The sequence below is a fragment of the Narcine bancroftii genome, chromosome 12 (assembly GCF_036971445.1).
Source record: "Narcine bancroftii isolate sNarBan1 chromosome 12, sNarBan1.hap1, whole genome shotgun sequence".
Taxonomy (NCBI): Eukaryota; Metazoa; Chordata; class Chondrichthyes; order Torpediniformes; family Narcinidae; genus Narcine; species Narcine bancroftii.
The window spans coordinates 51,893,007-51,901,722 of record NC_091480.1 but is presented as its reverse complement, the minus strand read 5'-3'; positions in this window follow the sequence as shown (position 1 = coordinate 51,901,722).

The window sequence follows — 8,716 nt, the reverse complement described above, 5'->3', positions numbered from 1 at the left end:
TCCTCTTCTACATCTGCTTCTTCTTCTTCGCCTTCCTCTTTGTCTTCGTCTTCATCTTCGTCTTTGTCTTATTCTTCATCTTTTTTGTCTTAATCTTTTTCATCTTTGTCTTCGTTTTCGTCTTCATATTCTTCTTCTTCTTCTATTACATCATCTTTTCCTTCTTCTTCTCCTCCTCCTCTATCATCATCATCTTATTCTTCTTCTTTCTTCTGCTTTTTAGTTTTCTTCTTCTACTGGTTTTTCTTCTTCTACTTTTTATTTGTCTTCATCTACTTCTTATTCGTCTTCGTTTTCTTCTTCATCTTCTTCTTCTTCTTCCTCCTCTTATTTTCCTCCTCCTTCTTCTTCTTCTTCTTCCTCTTCTTCTCCACCTTCTTCTTCTTCTTCTTCTTCTTCTAATTCTTCATCATCTTCTTCATCTTCTTCTTCCTCCTCCTCTTCTCCTCCTCCTCCTTCTTCTTCTTCTTCTTACTCTTCTTCTTCTTCTTCTTCTTCTTCTTCTTCTTATTCTTATTCTTCATCTTCTTCTTCTTCTTTGTCTTCTCCTTCTTTTTCATCTTCATCGTATTCTCTTTCGTCTTAGTCTTCATCTTCATTTAGACTTCCTCCTCTTCTTCTTTTTTGTCTTCGTCTTCTTCTTTGACTTTGTATTCATTTACTTCTTCTTTGTCTTCTTCATCTTCGTCTTCTTCTTCTCCTCTTCTTCTTTTTCTTCTTCTTCTTCTTCTTCTTCTTCACCTTCTTCTTCTTCTCCTCCTCCTTCTTAGTCACTTAATTCATCTTATTCTAATGTTTTTTTCTTCTTCTTTTCTTCTTCTTCTTCTTCATCTTCCTCATCCTCTTCATCTTCGTCTTCAACTTCTTCTACTTTGCCTTTGTCTCCTTTTCCTTCTTTTTCTTCTGTTTCTACTTCATCTTCTTCATGTTCTTTTTCTTCATATTTTTCATCTTCCTCGTCCTCGTCATTTTCTTCTTCATCTTCTTCTTCTTCTTCTTCTTCATCATCTTCTTTTTTTTCTTCTACTTCTTCTTCGTCTTTTTCTTCTTCTTTGTCTTCATATTGTGGTCTTCATCTTCCTCTTCTACATCTGTTTCTTCTTCTTCGTCTTCCTCTTTGTCGACATCTTCATCTTTGCCTTATTCTTCATCTTTTTTGTCTAAATCTTCTTCATCTTTGTCTTTGTTTTCGTCTTCATGTTCTTCTTCTTCTTCTATTACATCATCTTTTTCTTCTTCTCCTCCTCCTCCTCCTCTATCATCATCATCTTCTTCTTCTTCTTTCTTCTTCTTCTTAGTCTTCTTTTTCATCTTATTCTACTGCTTTTTCTTCTTCTACTTTGTATTTGTCTTCATCTACTTCTGATTCGTCTTCGTCTTCTTCATCTTCTTCTTCTTCTCCTTCTTCTTCTTCTTCTACTTCCTCCTGTTGTTCTCCTCCTCCTCCTTCTTCTTCATCTTCACCTTCTTCTTCTTCTTCTAATTCTTCATCTTCTTCTTCTTTGTCTTCTCCTTCTTCTTCATTGTCATCGTATTCTCTTTCGTCTTAGTCTTCATCTTCATTTAGACGTCATCCTCTTCTTCTTATTTGTCTTCAACTTCTTCTTCACCTTTGTATTCTTCTACTTCTTCTTTGTCTTCTTCTTTTTTGTCTTCTTCCTCTTTGTCTTCTTCTTCTTACTCCTCTTCTTCTTCTTCATCTTCATCTTCGTCTTCTTCTCCTCCTTCTTCTTTTTCTTCTTCTTCTCCTTCTTCTTCTTTTTCTTCTTCATCTTCTTCTTCTTCATCTTCATCGTATTCTCTTTCGTCTTAGTCTTCATCTTCATTTAGACTTCATCCTCTTCTTTTTATCTTCGTCTTCTTCTTCGCCTTTGTATTCATCTACTTCTTCTTTGTCTTCTTCTTCTTTGTCTTCTTCTTCTTTGTCTGCTTCTTCTTTGTCTTCTTCTTCTTCTTCTCCTTCTTCTTCTTTTTCTTCTTCTTCACCTTCTTCTTCTTCTCCTCCTCCTTCTTCTTAGTCACTTAATTCATCTTATTCTTATGTTTTTTTCTTCTTCTTTTCTTCTTCTACTTCTTCATCTTCCTCATCTTCTTCATCTTCGTCTTCATCTTCTTCTACTTTGTCTTTGTCTCCTTTTCCTTCTTTTTCTTCTGTTTCTACTTTCTTCTTCATATTCTTTTTCTTCATCTTTTTCATCTTCCTCTACTTTGTCTTTGTCTCCTTTTCCTTCTTCTTCTTCTGTTTCTACTTTCTTCTTCATATTCTTTTTCTTCATCTTTTTCATCTTCCTCGTCCTCGTCATTTTCTTCTTCATCTTCTTCTTCTTCTTCTTCTTCTTCTTCATCATCTTCTTCTTTTTTTTCTTCTACTTCTTCTTCGTCTTTTTCTTCTTCTTTGTCTTCATCTCGTCGTCTTCATCTTCCTCTTCTACATCTGTTTCTTCTTCTTCGTCTTCCTCTTTGTCTACATCTTCATCTTTGCCTTATTCTTCATCTTTTTTGTCTTAAACTTCTTCATCTTTGTCTTTGTTTTCGTCTTCATGTTCTTCTACTTCTTCTATTACATCATCTTTTTCTTCCTCTTCTCCTCCTCCTCCTCCTCTATCATCATCATCTTCTTTCTTCTTCTTTCTTCTTCTTCTTTGTCTTCTTCTTCATCTTATTCTACTGCTTTTTCTTCTTCTACTTTGTATTTGTCTTCATCTACTTCTGATTCGTCTTCGTCTTCTTCTTCATCTTCTTCATCTTCTTCTTCTTCTCCTTCTTCTTCTTCTTCTTCTTCCTCCTGTTGTTCTCCTCCTCCTCCTCCTTCTCCTTCCTCTTCTTCTCCACCTTCTTCTTCTTCCTCCTCCTCCTCCTTCTTCTTCTTCCTCCTCTTCTCCACCTTCTTCTTCTCCTTCTTCTTCTTCTTCGCCTTCTTCTTCTTCTTCTTCTTCTTCTTTGTCTTCTCCTTCTTCTTCATCTTCATCGTATTCTCTTTCGTCTTAGTCTTCATCTTCATTTAGACTTCATCCTCTTCTTTTTATCTTCGTCTTCTTCTTCGCCTTTGTATTCATCTACTTCTTCTTTGTCTTCTTCTTTGTCTTCTTCTTCTTTGTCTTCTTCTTCTTTGTCTTCTTCTTCTTTGTCTTCTTCTTCTTCTTCTCCTTCTTCTTCTTTTTCTTCTTCTTCACCTTCTTCTTCTTCTCCTCCTCCTTCTTCTTAGTCACTTAATTCATCTTATTCTTATGTTTTTCTCTTCTTCTTTTCTTCTTCTACTTCTTCATCTTCCTCATCCTCTTCATCTTCGTCTTCATCTTCTTCTACTTTGTCTTTGTCTCCTTTTCCTTCTTTTTCTTCTGTTTCTACTTTCTTCTTCATATTCTTTTTCTTCATCTTTTTCATCTTCCTCTACTTTGTCTTTGTCTCCTTTTCCTTCTTTTTCTTCTGTTTCTACTTTCTTCTTCATATTCTTTTTCTTCATCTTTTTCATCTTCCTCGTCCTCGTCATTTTCTTCTTCATCTTCTTCTTCTTCTACTTCATCATCTTCTTTTTTTTCTTCTACTTCTTCTTCGTCTTTTTCTTCTTCTTTGTCTTCATCTCGTCGTCTTCATCTTCCTCTTCTACATCTGTTTCTTCTTCTTCGTCTTCCTCTTTGTCTACATCTTCATCTTTGCCTTATTCTTCATCTTTTTTGTCTTAAACTTCTTCATCTTTGTCTTTGTTTTCGTCTTCATGTTCTTCTTCCTCTTCTATTACATCATCTTTTTCTTCCTCTTCTCCTCCTCCTCCTCTATCATCATCATCTTCTTTCTTCTTCTTTCTTCTTCTTCTTTGTCTTCTTCTTCATCTTATTCTACTGCTTTTTCTTCTTCTACTTTGTATTTGTCTTCATCTACTTCTGATTCGTCTTCGTCTTCTTCTTCATCTTCTTCTTCTTCTCCTTCTTCTTCTTCTTCTTCCTCCTGTTGTTCTCCTCCTCCTCCTCCTTCTCCTTCCTCTTCTTCTCCACCATCTTCTTCTTCTAATTCTTCATCTTCTTCATCTTCTTCTTCTTTGTCTTCTCCTTCTTCTTGATTGTCATCGTATTCTCTTTCGTCTTAGTCTTCATCTTCATTTAGACTTCATCCTCTTCTTTTTATTTGTCTTCATCTTCTTCTTCGCCTTTGTATTCATCTACTTCTTCTTTGTCTTCTTTTTTGTCTTCTTCTTCTTTGTCTTCTTCTTGTTCCTCCTCTTCTTCTTTTTCTTTTTCTTCTTCATCTTCGTCTTCTTCTCCTCATTCCTCTTCTTTATCTTCTTCTTCATCTTCTTCTTCTCCTGCTCCTCTTCCTTCTCGTCGTCTTCGTCTTCCTCTTCTACATCTGCTTCTTCTTCTTCGGATTCCTCTTTGTCTTCGTCTTTGTCTTCGTCTTTGTCTTATTCTTCATCTTTTTTGTCTTAATCTTCTTCATTTTTGTCTTCGTTTTTGTCTTCATATTCTTCTTCTTCTATTACATCATCTTTTTCTTCTTTTTCTTCTTCTTCTTCTCCTTCTTCTTCTTCTTCTTCTTCCTTCTCCTCTTCTTCTTCATCTTTCTTTTTCTGCATCTAATTCCTCTTCATCTTCTTATTCTACTGCTTCTGCCTCTTCTTCTTCTTCTACTTCTTCTTCTTCTTCGCCTTCTTCTTCGTCTTCTTCTTCTCCTTCTTTTTTCTGTTTCTTCTTCTTCTCCTTCCTTTTTGTCTTCTTCTTGTTCATTTTCTTCATCTTCTTCTTCGTCTTCTTGTTCTCCTCATTCTTCTTCTTCTTCTTTTTCTTCATCATCATCTTCTTCTTCTTCTTCTCCTCCTCCTCCTTCTCGTCGTCTTCGTCTTCCTCTTCTACATCTGCTTCTTCTTCTTCGCCTTCCTCTTTGTCTTCGTCTTCATCTTCGTCTTTGTCTTATTCTTCATCTTTTTTGTCTTAATCTTTTTCATCTTTGTCTTCGTTTTCGTCTTCATATTCTTCTTCTTCTTCTATTACATCATCTTTTTCTTCTTCTTCTCCTCCTCCTCTATAATCATAATCTTATTCTTCTTCTTTCTTCTGCTTTTTAGTTTTCTACTTCATCTTATTCTACTGGTTTTTCTTCTACTTTGTATTTGTCTTCATCTACTTCTTATTCGTCTTCGTTTTCTTCTTCATCTTCTTCTTCTTCTTCTTCCTCCTCTTCTTTTCCTCCTCCTCCTTCTTCTTCTTCTTCTTCCTCTTCTTCTCCACCTTCTTCTTCTTCTTCCTTCTCCTCTTCTCCTCCTCCTCCTCCTCCTTCTTATTCTTCATCTTCTTCTTCTTCTTCTTCATCTTCTTCTTCTTCTTCTTCTTCTTCTTCTTCTTCTTCTTCTTCTTATTATTATTATTATTATTCTTCTTCTTCTTCTTCTCCTCCTCCTCCTTCTCGTCGTCTTCGTCTTCCTCTTCTACATCTGCTTCTTCTTCTTCGCCTTCCTCTTTGTCTTTGCCTTCGTCTTCGTCTTTGTCTTATTCTTCATCTTTTTTGTCTTAATCTTCTTCATCTATGTCTTCGTTTTTGTCTTCATATTCTTCTTCTTCTTCTATTACATCATCATTTTCTTCTTCTTTTACTTCTTCTTCTTCTTCTTCTACTTCTTCTTCTTCGTCTTCTTCTTCGTCTTATTCTTCTCCTTCTTCTTCTCCTTCTTCTTCTTTGTTTTTTTATTTGTCTTCTTCTTCTTCTTCTTCTTCATCTTTCTTTTTCTGCATCTAATTCCTCTTCATATTCTTATTTTACTGCTTCTGCTTCTTCTTCTTCTTCTTCTTCTTCTTCTTCTTCTTCTTCTTCTTCTTCTTCGTCTTCTTCTTCGACTTCTTCTTCTCCCTCTTTTTCTTCTTCTACTTCTCCTTCTTCTTCCTCTTTGTCTTCATCTCATCGTCTTTGTCTTCAACTTCTTCTAATTTGTCTTTGTCTTCTTCTTTTTCTTCTCCTTCTTCTTCTTTTTCTTCTTCTTCATCTTCTTCTTCTCCTCCTCCTTCTTCTTAGTCACCTAATTCATCTTATTCTACTATTTTTTTCTTCTTCTTTTCTTCTTGTTCTTCTTCATCTTCCTCATCCTCTTCATCTTCGTCTTCTTCTTCTTCTTCTTCTTTTTCTTCTCCTTCTTCATCATCTACATCGTATTCTCTTTCGTCTTAGTCTTCATCTTCATTTGGACTTCATGCTCTTCTTTTTTATTTGTCTTCGTCTTCTTCTTTGCCTTTGTATTCATCTACTTCTTCTTTGTCTTCTTCTTCTTCTTCTTGTTCTTCTTCTTCTTCTTTTTCTTCTTCTTCTTCTTCTCCTTCTTCTTCTTTGTCTTCTTTTTCTTCTTCTTCTTCTTCTCCTTCTTCTTCTTTGTCTTCTTCTTCTTCTTCTTAATCTTTCTTTTTCTGCATCTAATTCCTCTTCTTATTCTTATTTTACTGCTTCTGCTTCTTCTTCTTCTTCTTCTTCTTCTTCTTCTTCTTCTTCTTCTTCTTATTCTTCTCCTTCTTCTTCTTCTTCTTCTTCTTCTTCTTCTTCTTCTTCTTCTCCTCCTCCTCCTTCTCGTCGTCTTCGTCTTCCTTTTCTACATCTGCTTCTTCTTCTTCGCCTTCCTCTTAGTCTTCGTCTTCGTCTTTGTCTTATTCTTCATCTTTTTTGTCTTAATCTTCTTCATCTTTGTCTTCGTGTTTGTCTTCATATTCTTCCTCTTCTTCTATTACATCATCTTTCTCTTCTTCTTCCTCTTCTCCTTCTTCTTCTTCTTCTTCTTCTTCTTCTTCTTCTTCTTCTTCTTCTTCTACTTCATCTTCCTTCTCCTCTTCTTCCTCATCTTTCTTTTTCTGCATCTAATTCCTCTTCATATTCTTATTTTACTGCTTCTGCTTCTTCTACTACTTATTCTTCTTCTTCTTCGTCTTCTTCTTCGACTTCTTCTCCTTCTTTTTCTTCTTCTTCTTCTCCTTCCTCTTTGTCTTCATCTCATCGTCTTCGTCTTCAACTTCTTCTAATTTGTCTTTTTCTTCTTCTTCTTCTTCTTCTTCTTCTTTTCCTTCTTCTTCATCTTCTTCTCCTCTTCCTCCTTTTTCTTAGTCACTTAATTTATCTTATTCTACTGTTTTTTTCTTCTTTTCTTCTTGTTCTTCTTCATCTTCCTCATTCTCTTCATCTTTGTCTTCATCTTCTTCTTCTTTGTTGTCTTCTCCTTCTTCTAAATCTTCATCGTATTCTCTTTCGTCTTAGTCTTCATCTTCATTTAGACTTCATGCTCTTCTTATTTGTCTTCGTCTTCTTCTTCGCCTTTGTATTAATCTATTTCTTCTTTGTCTTCTTCTTCTTTGTCTTCTTCTTCTTTGTCTTCTTCTTCTTCTGCTTCTTCTTCTTCCTCTTCTTCTTCTTCTTCATGTTCTTCTTCGACTTCTTATCCTTCTTTTTCTTCTTCTTCTTCTCCTTCTTCCACTTTGTCTTCATCTCATCGTCTTCATCTTCAACTTCTTCTAATTTGTCTTTTTCGTCTTCTTCTTTTTCTTCTTCTTCTCCTTCGTCTTCATCTTCTTCTTCTCCTCCTCCTTCTTCTTACTCACTTAATTCATCCTCTTTTCTTCTTGTTCTTCTTCATCTTCCTCATCCTCTTCATCTTCGTCTTCATCTTCTTCTTCTACTTTGTCTTTGTCTCCTTTTTCTTCTTTTTCTTCTGTTTCTACTTCATCTTCTTTTTCTTCATCTTTTTCATCTTCCTCGTCCTCGTCATTTTCTTCTTCTTCTTCTTCTTCTTCTTCTTCTTCTTCTTCATAATCTTCTTCTTTTTTTCTTCTACTTCTTCTTTTTCTTCTTTGTCTTCATTTCGTCGTCTTCATCTTCCTCTTCTAAATCTGCTTCTTCTTCTTCGTATTCACCTTTGTCTTCGTCTTTGTCTTTGCCTTATTCTTCATCTTTTTTGTCTTAATCTTCTTCATCTTTGTCTTCGTTTTCATCTTCATGTTCTTCTTCTTCTTCTATTACATCACCTTTTTCTTCTTCTTCTCCTCCTCCTCCTCCTCTATCATCATCATCTTCTTCTTCTTTCTTCTTCTTTTTAGTCTTCTTCTTCTTAGTCTTCTTCTTCATCTTATTCTACTGCTTTTTCTTCTTCTACTTTGTATTTGTCTTCATCTACTTCTTATTCATCTTCGTCTTCTTCTTCATCTTCTTCATCTTCTTCTTCCTCCTCCTCTTCTCCTCCTCCTCCTCCTTCTTCTTCTTCCTCTTCTTCTCCACCTTCTTCTTCTTCTTCTTCTTCTTCTTCTTCGCCTTCTTCTTCTTCTTCTTCTTCTTCTTCTTCTTCTTCTTCTTCTTCTTCTTCTTTGTCTTCTCCTTCTTCTTCATCTTCATCGTATTCTCTTTCGTCTTAGTCTTCATCTTCATTTAGACTTCATCCTCTTCTTCTTTTTGTCTTCGTCTTCTTCTTCGCCTTTGTATTCATCTACTTCTTCTTTGTCTTCTTCTTTGTCTTCTTCTTCTTTGTCTTCTTCTTCTTTGTCTTCTTCTTCTTTGTCTTCTTCTTCTTCTTCTCCTTCTTCTTCTTTTTCTTCTTCTTCACCTTCTTCTTCTTCTCCTCCTCCTTCTTCTTAGTCACTTAATTCATCTTATTCTTATGTTTTTTTCTTCTTCTTTTCTTCTTCTACTTCTTCATCTTCCTCATCCTCTTCATCTTCGTCTTCATCTTCTTCTACTTTGTCTTTGTCTCCTTTTCCTTCTT